The sequence below is a fragment of the Triturus cristatus genome, chromosome 10, assembly GCF_964204655.1.
Source record: "Triturus cristatus chromosome 10, aTriCri1.1, whole genome shotgun sequence".
NCBI lineage: Eukaryota > Metazoa > Chordata > Amphibia > Caudata > Salamandridae > Triturus > Triturus cristatus.
Genome location: NC_140593.1, coordinates 1,034,893,015 through 1,034,905,882, shown reverse-complemented (window position 1 = coordinate 1,034,905,882; position 12,868 = coordinate 1,034,893,015). Strand labels below are relative to the sequence as shown.

General features: G+C 43.6%; 2 protein-coding genes across 5 annotated transcripts in view; one reads left to right on the top strand and one right to left on the bottom strand.

The window, feature by feature from the left end:
* REXO5 (RNA exonuclease 5) overlaps window positions 1-897 on the bottom strand; it is a 407,232-nt gene extending 406,335 nt beyond the window's left edge. For 2 of the 4 annotated variants that reach the window (XM_085629097.1, XM_085629094.1), the window contains exon 1: window positions 683-897. The gene's annotated coding sequence lies outside the window, so the exon portion shown is untranslated. Of the gene's footprint in view, window positions 1-669 lie in introns of all 4 variants that reach the window. The other 2 variants (XM_085629095.1, XM_085629098.1) reach the window with 2 other exon arrangements.
* Window positions 898-1,069: 172 nt separating this feature from the next.
* ERI2 (ERI1 exoribonuclease family member 2) overlaps window positions 1,070-12,868 on the top strand; it is a 103,928-nt gene continuing 92,129 nt past the window's right edge. The window contains exon 1 of the mRNA XM_085629093.1: window positions 1,070-1,334. The gene's annotated coding sequence lies outside the window, so the exon portion shown is untranslated. The remainder of the gene's footprint in view (window positions 1,335-12,868) is intronic.

The window sequence follows — 12,868 nt, the reverse complement described above, 5'->3', positions numbered from 1 at the left end:
AATCAAAATTCAAAAAGATTTTTTTTACAGAAAAACCATGCGTACCAATTCGGTTTCAAGAAAAAATTCTGCCATAAAAGTTCACAACACAGCTATCAGGTGGCTCATTACCACAGTAAAATGGTAACATGATTCAATGGTGCCTTATTCTGAATTCATAACACAAGAATGAATGTTGCACATTGGCAAAACATTCACCCCCAGTCACAGATCTAGGTTTAATCCAATTTTGCTCACCTCACCCCAGTTCAGACATGGGCCTATGCTAATCATTCTTGATCCTGTACCTTATGGGAACAGTCCAGCTTGAATTTAGAATTGCCTAACCAGGTCTTCTCTGGACCTGAAGATGAAGCATCCTAGGACCAGTTTCAAACGTGTACAAACTGGATGAGTAGTGAGCATGGGACCCACGCCTGGGCATACCCTTTGCACATAGGGCGAGCAGCAAAACACACAAGATGATGGACGGATTGATGCACATTGGCAAAACATTCACCCCCAGTCACAGATCTGGGTTTAATCCATCATTATTTTGCTCACCACGCCACCTCAGTTCAGACATGGCCATATGCAAATCAGTCTTGACCCTGTGCCTCGTGGGAACAGTCCAGCCCGAACTACCAGGCATTTTTGCATTATTCTGAATTCAGCATCTTATCGCTTTACCCTATCAACTCACGAGCTGCCGTTGGTGTGACCCCTCTTTCAGCTGGATACGCGCGTCAAGACTGACCAGTCCGTTCCGATGGCCTATTCTGTTTGCTGATCCACCTCTCCCGTGCTATCTTGTCTAATGGTCCCCTTCTCCACTGGTGACAGGCTGACAGAGTGAACCACAAACAGAACGGCATGAGTGCCGGTTCAGCTGTAATTGGACAATCACTTCCGAGTCTTGATGACGTTCGTGCAGAAGCAGCAAGGAAACTCTTTTCCGGGGCGGATCATTTATTAACCAATCGCAGACTTCATCTACAAATACAACAGTAGGGCCCTCCTACTTCGGCCTCTTAGCCTGTCAATCAATGTAAACTATGTTTCTTATTGACTCGACTTGCCGTCACTTATTGACGTAACGGAGGCAACCAGATTTTTTTAAACACTGGGGCGGGAGTATTATGTTGGGTCGTGTTCGTTCTGACTGCTTTTGTGAAAAGGCTGGCTGGCATGTATGTGTTTGGAGAGTGGCTGTGATCCAGGGAGCACTAACAGCTGCGATATCGGCCTGGGCGCAATAATACGGCTCTGTAAGGCATCGAGCTCTGAGTAGGGGTATGCCTACCTGCAAGCGGTCGAGTGGACCCGTCAAGAAAATGTAATCTTCTCAAAGTCGGGTATGTATTAAATAAAAGTAATTCCACGTTGTTCAACGTTAACTAATTGGCTAACTGTACATGTCTTACTTCAGTTTTGAATGGTTTTCGATAGAGGTGGGCGAGCCACTAAAAGCTTGAGCTAGATGCCTGGCTCTGCTCGTAGTATTCCTGGACCCTCGAGACCAAAACGCCGAGCTTGCATGTGGTTTCTGTATGCCACCACTCTCTAACCTCAAACTCCAAGAACTAAAGACAATATGTTAACCTTTTGAAGTAAAACAGGACTTAGAAATTAAACTCTAGTCGCTAAACTGCGCGTTGTTAAACAACCAAATGTGTTGTGAACCCCGGCTTCCCTGTTCGCAAACTGTATGATCATGGGAACATTTTTTGTAAATTCATTGGGCCGCCTTATTCTTCTTTATCATCAATGAGCCCACCTTCAAATACAATATACACGTTCAGGGCGTGCAGTGTACAAACATTTTTGTGATCAATTCTAGTATTTTGCTTCATCTATAATACAAATCTTGGCTATGCTTAGACTATTATCTGACTTGCCTCTTAGTTCCCTAATGGAATTGTTTTTAGGAAGGGGGTATGACTATATCGAAGTTCCTATTTAAAAATTGTCATTTTTAATGAATACTGCTATAATCATATATGTTCTAAGGTGTTAAATACACTTTTTTTTTTTAATTTTTTTTAGGAGACTTGATTGTATTTTCACCTGATGTTTGTTTCATGATTTATATGCCAATTATTTTCTAGGCTTGGGATGTGCAACGTCTCCTAGTCAAGTCAGACCTTTTGCTCGGCTCTCCCTGTTAATTTGTTGGTTCGCCCACCTCTACTCTTAGATTTTCACTTAACAAACTGACTGTGTTAAACGCATGTACCTGCAGCATGTGTATACCCAAATTAGATATTCATACCAATAAGCTTGTATTGTAGAAAAAAAATCGCATCCTTTATATCTCAACTACCAAGTTTTGTGAGTACATGCGTGTAACATTTCTGTATTTGCCCACTGCATATAAGTGATGCTTACTGGCTTGTGGGGCACATAAGTGGTACAGTGCTGCCCACTTCCTGTCCTCTTCTTTTTAGGTCTCGCGAGCCAAAGGCTCGAAGAGACATTTTATATCTGGGCTTTTCAAAGTGCTGCCGTGGCCTAAAGCTACAGTGCACGTGAACGTGCACGCGCGCAGCACGGCCGCACGGCCGCTTTGATCTCGATCGCTTTCACTTTCAAGGCAGCATGGCAACAAAACAAATTCACACACATATACGCATAGGTCTTTGTGGTGCTCTGGGTCTTTCTACTCAATTCATTTTTAGTATCAAAATACCTCCGTCGTACTCTTTGAGGCTGACAGCTCTGAGGAAAGCATTTCACGGCTTTATTAACTCCGGATTTTTATTCGAGGCAGCGTTCTTTCGGGGAGGCTTGGTTATGTCTCCTATTTGCTTCGAATTGCAACACTTCTCCTCAGCCGGTGTTTTACTGCTCCAGAGAAATGTGAGCCACGTGAAAGAAGAATTCTATTTTTAATCTGCCTTCTGCAAGTAACAACATTTAAGCGACGCTAGCTTCTCTCCCAAGAGCTCAGATCAACCTCTGTTCCTCCTTATGATCGCCTTCCCTAACGGACAACATATAAGATTTATAGCGCCGCATGACTGGTTTTGCTTGGCTTTAGTGGACCCAAGCCAAGGTAAAATATTTTTTTTAAAAGCAGTTATCAATAGCAACGTACTCATCTTTAGCAGGCCTGCCCACATTGACGTATACCCAGGTACTAATTGCAGCGCAGGACGCCAGACTGAAAATTACATAAGTGCATCACCAGGTTACCAAATGTATTCCACCCTTATTTTAAAAACACTGCTGTCCAAATAAATGGTCCCAATCGTGTGAGGAGGTCATGTTTCGAATTTCGAACGCCACATTTTAAATTACATTTCAAGTCCTAAAGTGGGATTTGCGTCTACCTAAGTGCGCAGACTCTATTTGTTGATTTTAGAAACTCGGGGACGGCTCTGTTTGGCGAGGAAGCTCTCCAAAAGGCCTGCAGTAAAAACTGCCCCGTCTGGACAAACTCCCCAATTGTCTCCTCGAAGACTGAGCAAATAGACTCCACTGTTGATGATTATCTCGTGCTCCGACTGGAGATACCCAGAGCTTTTTCCGTGGTTGCAGTCCATTTGGCAGCTGAAGCTGAGGGTGCCCCTTGCCTGCTCCCGAGGAGTCTGTGGGAGACAAAGGAACCCTTCCCTCCATTTAGCTCTCTTCCGGGTGTCTGTGTCCAGCAGATTCTTGCCAGGGGCACACTTTAGCGATAAAACCAGGGTGGTTGGATGTGAAATAGCCCCCCCATCCCACGAAGGCAAGCTGGAAATCCATTTTACAACTCTGCCAATCAGTCTAATCCATGCTGCCGAAATCACCCCTACAAACTCTGCATTCTCGGAGAGGAGAACAAATATTTGGAATGTTCTTTTTATTTATTTGCTTTTGGTGTGAATATATCCAACGTGAGGCGGCATCCTGGCGCTAGCAGTTAATCGCATACAAAGGTGAAAACACCCATAGCAGAATGTATATAATTATCCAGACGTGGACAAGCTGCTTACACCCGATATAGGAACATTTAAAATCAGTTGTAGCTGGGAGGTTAAAATTCAACTGGGCCGACTCAGCTGTTCATCATGTTGAAGCACCTTAGACACATGAAATAACACCTATAAATGGCGTTAGCCACGTACATGAGCACAGCAGGTGGTCTATATGTGCCAACTAAGGCTGTTTGGCGTAACTGGACAGATTTGCTAAGTGCCTTACCTGATGTGGAGGGCTCGGAGTAACAGGTGGGACTCACACGGAGTAGACACAAGAAGCCTCGCAGGCGCTGCTGCCTGCTGGGCTCAACCTAAAAAGGATGGGGTTCGACTGCACGGTACTAAACTGTTGTAGATTTTACCTGAGGCAGGACAGTCACAGAGAGCCCCAGACGCCGCACTTACTGGAGGCCCTGCACTTCTGTTACAATCAGAGGTGTGCAATATTCTCATAATTTGCTCTTGCATAATTATGTGAAATATCAGGAAATTACGCCAGTGTTCGCAAAATGCTTGTCCTTCATTTTACTCAATATTTTAACATTGTCTCAGTTTTTGGCGCGACAAAGCATTCACAGATTAAAAAACAAGCATTTGCAATGCAATAGGTCTCGCATTTATAGGAGTTTGAGATATTGGCATTGTAAATGACAATGCTTTTTATTTAAGTTTGTTTTTTTTAAAACATAAATAAAAGGCACAGTCATTTATAATGCCAATAGCTCAAACTCGTATAACTGCGAGACCTATTGCATTGCAAATGCTTGTTTTAGACATATAGTTTTGTGTGTAAGGGGGGGGGGGTGGAGAATAAACCACACGAGTAAGGCATATAACTGAGTCAGTTTGAGTTTTCTAAAGTTGTGACATGGTAACTCATTGACTTCGTTGTGTCTTAGCCAATTGTTTCTTTCTAACAGTGCAAACGTTTTTCAAGCAAACACGCATCCAGGTTTTTTTTTCCTTCTTACAGATTGTGCATGTGTACATATACTTGTATGTCCAAGACAGACACGACTCCAAAAAAATAAATATATATATCTATATCTCACACAATGTTTTGGCTTGAGTCAGTACAAGATTGTTTGCTTGTTTCATCACTGCTCTGCCGATCTGTCATGGAGCAAGCAATCTAATTGGAAACTCTGTAGTGGAAAAATACGTTTGCACTTCGGCAAATTCATCTATTTGAGTCATTTGTTTTATTTGGTATCCACTTACTTTCTGACTGCTTTTGAATTCAGATTGTTGCTTTGTCTGGATGTCTGGGGATATATAGATATAGTGTTTTTTTCCTGGATCCAGTGGCTGCCATATTTTCACTTTTTTTTAAATATATGGGGAGAAGGGCATGAGTAGGCCCATTTTGGGCCCCAATAATCCCATCGCCTGGGGCCAGGTGCATTAATTAAATCAAGGGGACTCTTCTCTTTCTTCCCCCCCCCCCCCCCCCCTCCTTTCTCGAGCCTTGTTGAGGGACCCATCCTCCTTGGCAGAAATCATAAAGTTCAGGGAGGCATGCGGGGCCCCTCCCCAAGCCTCAAGATACCCATGGGCCGATTTTCTTGGGAGGGAGCAATGCTGGCCCCTCCCTTATAATTTAAGTACTGCCCGGGGGATGGGATCCCTGGGCCCATTTGGACTGGGGGTGCCACATGCTCCCTTCCCTACTAATGTTAGACTTGGCATTTTTTGCCGGTTTGCTCCCAGACTTTTTGCCCTCCTGTTCTTGACCTTGTTTTTGTTGGTTTTAGGACTCTGGGTACTTTACCACCACTATTATTGAGTGTTAAAGTTCATATGATCTCCAAGTAAATTGTGTTATGACTGGGTTTCCATGATTGGGATATTTGATTTACTAGTAAGTCCGTAGTACAGTGCAGTGTGTGCGTCCAGGGCCAGTAAGTCAAATGCTACTAGTGGGCTTGCAGCACTGGTTGTGCTACCCACACAAGTAGCCTTTCAAAGGTGTCTCATACCTGCCACTACAGACAGTTTTTAACTGCCATGTCGACCTGGCAAGTGCACCCACTTGCCAGGCATAAGCCTTCCCTTTTCTTGCATGTAAGGCACCCCCTCAAGTATGCCCAAGCTACCCCCATGGGCAGGGTGCAGTGCATGTGAAGGGTAGGACATGTATTTGTGTTTATTACACGTCCTGAAATACTGTGCATTTCGTTTTTCAATATTGCGAGGGAATCTGTTCCATAGGCTAACATGGGAGTTGCTATGTAACTTCTTACACACAACTTTCCACTGGGACAAGATGGACAAAAGAGGTTTAGGCTTCCTTAACTCAGAATAAAAAAAATAAAAAAACATTTTGTTTCACTATTAGAAACTGGGCACGTTTTTTACCTAACCATCCTGTGTCCCTCTGCCATTTGTGTATTCAATGACTGGGTTTGGAGTGACAGGAGCTGGGGATACGAATTCACAATAGACTGACACAAGGTGGGGTTTGATGTGTGTCCTGTCTTACCTGGGTGACTTATAGCCAGGCAGATTAGACCTGGCTGCATTTAGAGTAGTGGGAGGAGTTGTCGCTTGCACCTGAATGGACTGTGGCTGCCTTCCGCAAAGCTGTCTCCACCTCCTGTAGTGAACCTGGCCTGAGACAGGCAGAGCTGGTTTATGCGTGCTGGAGGATCTTGTTTGTAACCACTTCAAAGGAAAATGTGGTATAAATATTGGGGCACTACTTGGGGAAGTTACTGACCCCATAGCGATCACAAGGGGCACCAGGCAGGGATGCCCCCTACTCCACCCCCCCCCCCCTGTTATTTGCCATTTCGAAGGAGTCGCTGGCAGCTTGCCTGCGACAGCACCATATCAACCGGGGCATCGGCTTTTTGTCTCTAGCCCTAGTGACCACCGTGTATGCAGATGTCACGATATACATCTATAACCCTCTGGAGATCCTGGTCCCCATGACGAGGGAAGTGATGTGCTTCGGCTGCCTCTCCGGGGTTCAAGTTAACTGGGGCAAATCCATCCTTTTCCCTCTCACGGACGCCACCAAGCCGTTCCCAACTGACTACCCTTTCATTTCGGCGTCGGGTCCCTCTAAATACCTGGGCATCTGTCTTAGCAGGGATGTGGATGAGCTTTGGAGGTCCAACTTCTGGAGGACTAGGGACTGGCTAAAATCTAAAATACAAGCTTGGCATAAACTCCCCCTCTCACCCGCTGGGCGCATTGCAATTGGGAAGATGGTTGTGCTCATCTCAATTCTTTAAAAAACTCTGCTCCTCTATTATCACACTGATTTTGGGGGGGGGACGGGACGCCAGCCCTGCCTCGCCTATGAACTCCTGACTTTGCCGCTGGCCTGTGGCGGAATGGGGGCGCCCGACTTTCGGCTCTACGCATTGTGTGCCCAAGCTAGCTTTCTCCACTTCTGGATCCACCCTACGCCTTTTCAACCTCTCGTTGCGGTCGAGACGTACTTGGCCACTGCAAACTGTGCTGTTCTTGCCGCACAGGACTCCCCGTGGCGAGGTCGAGACGGTGGAATGCGTGCGTTGGATCTGAGATGGACTTTGTGGCTTCACTAGCACCAAATAACTTTCTATGCCCTCAATGCTGCTCGCTAACACCCCCCCCCCCCCCCCCCCCCCCCCCCCCAAATGCTTTACACATTGCCTCTGGCATAAGCCTGGCTGCTTGTGCCAAGCTACCAAGGGGGTAAGCAGGGGATATTTTAGACGTGTATTCCCCTTATCATGATTTGAGTGATAGATTCTGCCTGTCTTAGGTCCATACCCTATCAAGTCAGAAAACCCATTTCTAATAATATATTTTTTGGGCCCTAGCGGATCTGGTCCCACGGCCAATAGTTGCTTGGGGAGGGGGGTACCTGCGCTCACTCCCTCCCCTTTTTAAAGACAAAGATCCCTGGCGTCCCCAGGACCAATAGTGGCCTTGGAAGGGGTCCAGTAGATTTTATTGCACAGAATTGGATCACATAAAATTGGGGAAGAACAGATCAACTAGGTGCAAACCACGTGGCTGACTACTACATTATAGGGTGTTGTATAGCTGTGTTCACTATAATTGCAAGTACATTTATACAGCAGAAATGTATTTGCTGCTCATAAAGTCCACCATAAAGGTATCAGATCATATAAACCAAGGAAGAGCTTAACAGGAGGATGCAAGAAGACTAGGAACTGCACGTCCATATCGGCTGATATGTTCTTCCCCGGTTTTATGTGATCTAATTCCAGGTGATAAAATGCACATGCATTTGATTGCGGATTTTGTGATCGGCAGAGTTTGAGATACTATGTACACACTGCCACATAATCTATTTCGTATCTTTTCATGCAATTTATAATATGTAACCCACATTGTTTTAATTTGTGAAACTCTGAATTACACAACATGAAATTGTAAAGTGAAATGTAATTTAGTGTCATGACCGGCACTCAACTTGTTCGCATCCACTATGATGATTTCTAGGTCTATGAAATAATGTGACATACCATCTTTTAGCTAATGTGATGGGGCACAGTGCAATTGTAGTCAGGCTGTGACGAAGCACCCAAGAGGATGAAACGCATTGCTGTAATAAAATATTGAGGAATTTGATTGTGATGTGTCTTTTTAGAATCTGCGATACTTTGATTCGAGCTTCCTGGACGTTAATACGGGTTCTGCAACCGTCTGCTTGCACTGATCCCGCTTGGTGGACATGGTCAGGTTGATACTGAAATCTTGTGTGTGGTGTAAATTTCGGTGCCAACTTAATGTTTTGAATGAAAAAATTGAAACCAGTGTCGGTTGAATTTTTAAAAAAAAAATTATTTTTATTTCAAAATATTACGTTGACACTGAATTTTTTTTTTTCCAACTAGAATGTCACATAGCTTTTTTTCAGTCTATATATACTTGTTACATTGAAAATGCATTTTTTAATTTGCCTATTTTTGACCCTGTTGAGGAATCTACACCTAATTTGGCCATCTGTTATTCCAATTTTAGATCTGTCTCGCAAAATTTTCAAGCAAATGTGCACGGAAAGAAAAACCTGTTTTTCCATTTTAATTCCCATCAAAAATTTAGCTTGCAGCTGAAACCAGTGAAAAAATTTACATCAAAAATGTTTTTTTAAAGTTGCAGAGTAGACTAGTAAGGGTTTACACTTTTAGTTGTGCCAATTAAAATCTCAAACCATTATTTGACTCCTGACATTTTGAATTTGTAGGACAACTGTGATTGTGTGAGCAAGGGCTCTGATCCCCCCCCTCCCGATTCAGACTTGCGATGCTAGTGCTGTGGGGCGGGAATAAAACTCTGCCTAATCCCGGGAGAGGTGCTGGATTTGACTGTCCTTTTGTGAATGATTCGCAAATGGATTGATTCATGACTTTTGCGCTGTGGGGAAAAAACCCACTGGCATGGGAAGACACTATAGTGGTTTTGGCCTGGCCTTCTGACAGATCCACGCTGCGAATTGCCAACGGCCATGTGCTGTACTTATTTGGGAAGAGGGTATTAATGCATGCCGGGTGCAGCACCCAGCTCGTGCTATGCACAGCCAAAGGCAGTGCATGGTGGGAATTGGGTATACACAGGTAAAAACTGAGTTATGTTTTAGACAGAAGGCTGGTACCAGAAGCATTATTGTCGTCTTGCAGATTTACAAGCAAAGTGCAGTTGCGCTGCCCTCTATGGGGCGGAGCTCTGGGGGGTACGCGCCTGTGCAACCCCCTTCAAGTGGCTTAGAACAACTTCCAAAGAACTCTGAGTTGGGCCAGGTACCAACAGCAGCACTTTATGCGGAGTGCAATTTTCCTTCAATATCAGATACTGCGGCTTTAAGGCCAGTTCTTTATTGGGTTACGTTGTTAAGAAATTCCAAGGCAGTGGCATATTTAAAAACTCCACAAGAAGCTATGTACAATGAGTGCAGGGGTGGCACATGGTCGTCTCATGTATAGAATGTTTTTAAGCGACCTGCGGATGGAATTCCTATGGGCATCCCCCGGTAAAGTTAGGCAGAACACTGCAGACCTAATCGAAAAACGGTACTGCCTATACACACAGATGAAGAAGAGTCTGAAGTGCAGGCCAGGGTCTATTGTATACAACTACTTTAGTTACCACCGTGGCTCCCTCCATCTGCATCAAATACCTGGATGTGTTATACCCAGAATTAAAGAGGACACTGTATGTAAAGCACAGGCTGGGGATGCTGCCAACTAGGGATTACCTAACCCGAACCTTAACACATGCCGCGGGATCTGAGTGTTGATGTAGCTTTGGTGGGATAGATAACCAACCCATTTCCTGTGGTGCTAGCTTCTCCCCCTTTCCCTATCCCTGGTTCATCCAATGAAAAGGTTGACTGTTTATAACCGGATGGTAAATATCACTGAAGTGTTTTATTCTATTCTTCGCACTTGCACTTTCATATTTAATGAATTTGATGATTGGTAGGCTGGGAAGCAATGCTTTCAACTGTGGGATGGTCTGTATCACCCAAGTGTTCTATTCTCTGCACTTCTTTTTTTTTTTTTTTTTTTTTTTTTTGTGTTTCGTGACTTTGATTGCTACGTTGGAATGCAATGTTGTGCCTAACTGATACTATTTCCAACAAATCGCATTTTTAACATGGTCTTAATAAATTTATTTTGTATTTTTGTTTTTATCTGCAGTTTTTATTATTTGATGGTAGCTGAAACCATACACTCTGACTTTGACTATGAGTTCATTTTCTGGCTCAATAGCACACACCAATGAATTTAATCAGTTACGGTTACCAATGCACCCAACGCATACCATCACTCACCATGCTCAAAATACTGTTATGCCGATGGTACAGAAATGAGGAAAAGAGCCATCAAGAGAAACCTGCTAGGTGGCACAAATTAAGTCCTGTTGTATGCATTAGTAACCATAAGTGTCAAATTTAACTTGTTTTGTATATTTGAGGCAGAACAAAAACTCTGTTTTTAATAGAGGTGGGTTAACCAACAAATGTACAGGGAAATGTGAGGCTGAGCCAATCAAAGGGCCTGGTGCGGCTACAAAAGTTAGTCAGCGAGTCCAGCAATTAAAATGTTTGGCAAATAAATCATACAACAAACCATGTTAAAGTGTGATACCCTGTTCAAAATTCAAAAAGGGTTTTTCACCCAAGTATAACCGATATCACCTAGTTGAGACATTTATTGGAAGTGGTAGGTTTTAATCATGAACCTGCTTTTTAGCATTAAACTGATTAATGCTGTTACCTTGAGTGAGCAATTCCCAATCAATGAAGTATCGCAATTAAAATCGATCTGTAGGTAAAACCTACATTGGCACTAGTTGTCTGTTGTCTGGGCCATCTGTCTGATAAATATTGGTACTAGGGGCAAACACCAATATGTAACAAGTTTGGTTTCTAATATACAGATAAATTAGCCAGTGAATATAGTGTAATCTTAATATGAGAATAAAATTTCATCCACAGGAAACCATCTTCTATGTATCTTAATCTAGAAAAATGTTTTAGCCAACCCTGTTCAAACTCCTGTGGATCTCAGGTTGCTACTATCCAGGTGTCAGTAGCTTGAGTCACTTTTTTCCCTTTTAATCAGATTTATTTTCCATTTCTCAGAATGGAAAGTAAAAAAAAAAACAAAAAAAAAAACTTGGTAATCATCCTGCATGTTATAAAGGATAACTTGTTTGCTACCAATATACGGTTTGGTTCTTCATGCGTGGTGGTTTCTTTTTTTAATATACTTTGTATTTTCTAAATCCCTTCCCCCCCCCCCCCCCCATTAAAATCAAGTTTTTCACTTTATTGTATCATGTAGCTCCACTTTTTAGACTGTCCATCTAGTTGCTTTGCTCTCAGTTGCACTTTTAACATTATAGGTAAATCATTGATCCTTTTAAACCTCATCGAATGTTGATTAATATACTATTTCTTGCTTTCGTAGCCTATGAATATACATAATTTGGAAAAAATACATTATAGCTGTTAGTGGGGGGGGGGGGGGGGGGAACAATCCAACTCTTTGTCAAGAACTTTCACGAGTAACTTGACAAAAGCAATCTTAAGTTTTCCTTGGTCCTGGCACTTTCTAACCAACCGTTTTGCACAAGAAAACCTCAAACTCAAAAGCATTACCGAGCAGTAACTAATTTTGTTTTTTTTGCAATCCCTGTTAGCAGAGTGTGTTGCTATGACTGCTTTCACTTTGCGGCTTCGTTTTTAAATATCTGCTGACCCTTTAAATTGTGGATCTTTATAGATGGAAATCAATATCTCAATGCGTTGAGTACCATTATTCTTTAGCGTTAGAAATAAAATCTGTCTTGCAGATTTTGTGCTTAAAGCACCTATCAAAGCTGACACGTCCCACCAAAACAGGGTCCACTATAAAATACAAAACCTGTATGGCTAAAGTATTGCTATGCGAGGATATTTCCAGTTTTCATTGGTAGGTTCTGACCTATTCATAAAGGAACTTCTCTAAACACCATAGTCATGTTTGACTTGTATATTAAATGATCACATTTTTCACAGATGTAAATGTATATTTTTGTTTTTGGACGATTAAAAGACCAATCTGCCTCATGAATCTTACTGTACATGGGGGGGCGTGGCTTGGGCGCCGATGGCGATGGTCGCCTGAGAGCTCGGCTCCGGGACTGAGCCCGTGATTATCCTGTAAATCGGCGGCTACGGGGCACCCCGACCCCCATGTTTTGGTGACCAGCCCAACGGAGACCTGCCGGGGCCCCCAGCGTGATCGGCACGAGCGGTGACCCGGTGCAGATCACAGTCAAGGGAACTGCGGAGTGTGACCCAACATGGCGCCCGGACTTCTTTGTCCCCGTGGCCGGACCCGATAGACTGGAGGATCGTCGCTGACGACGGGGCGCCCCCTGCTCGGTGGTCTCCCGGTGGGGATTGAAACTGGACATCG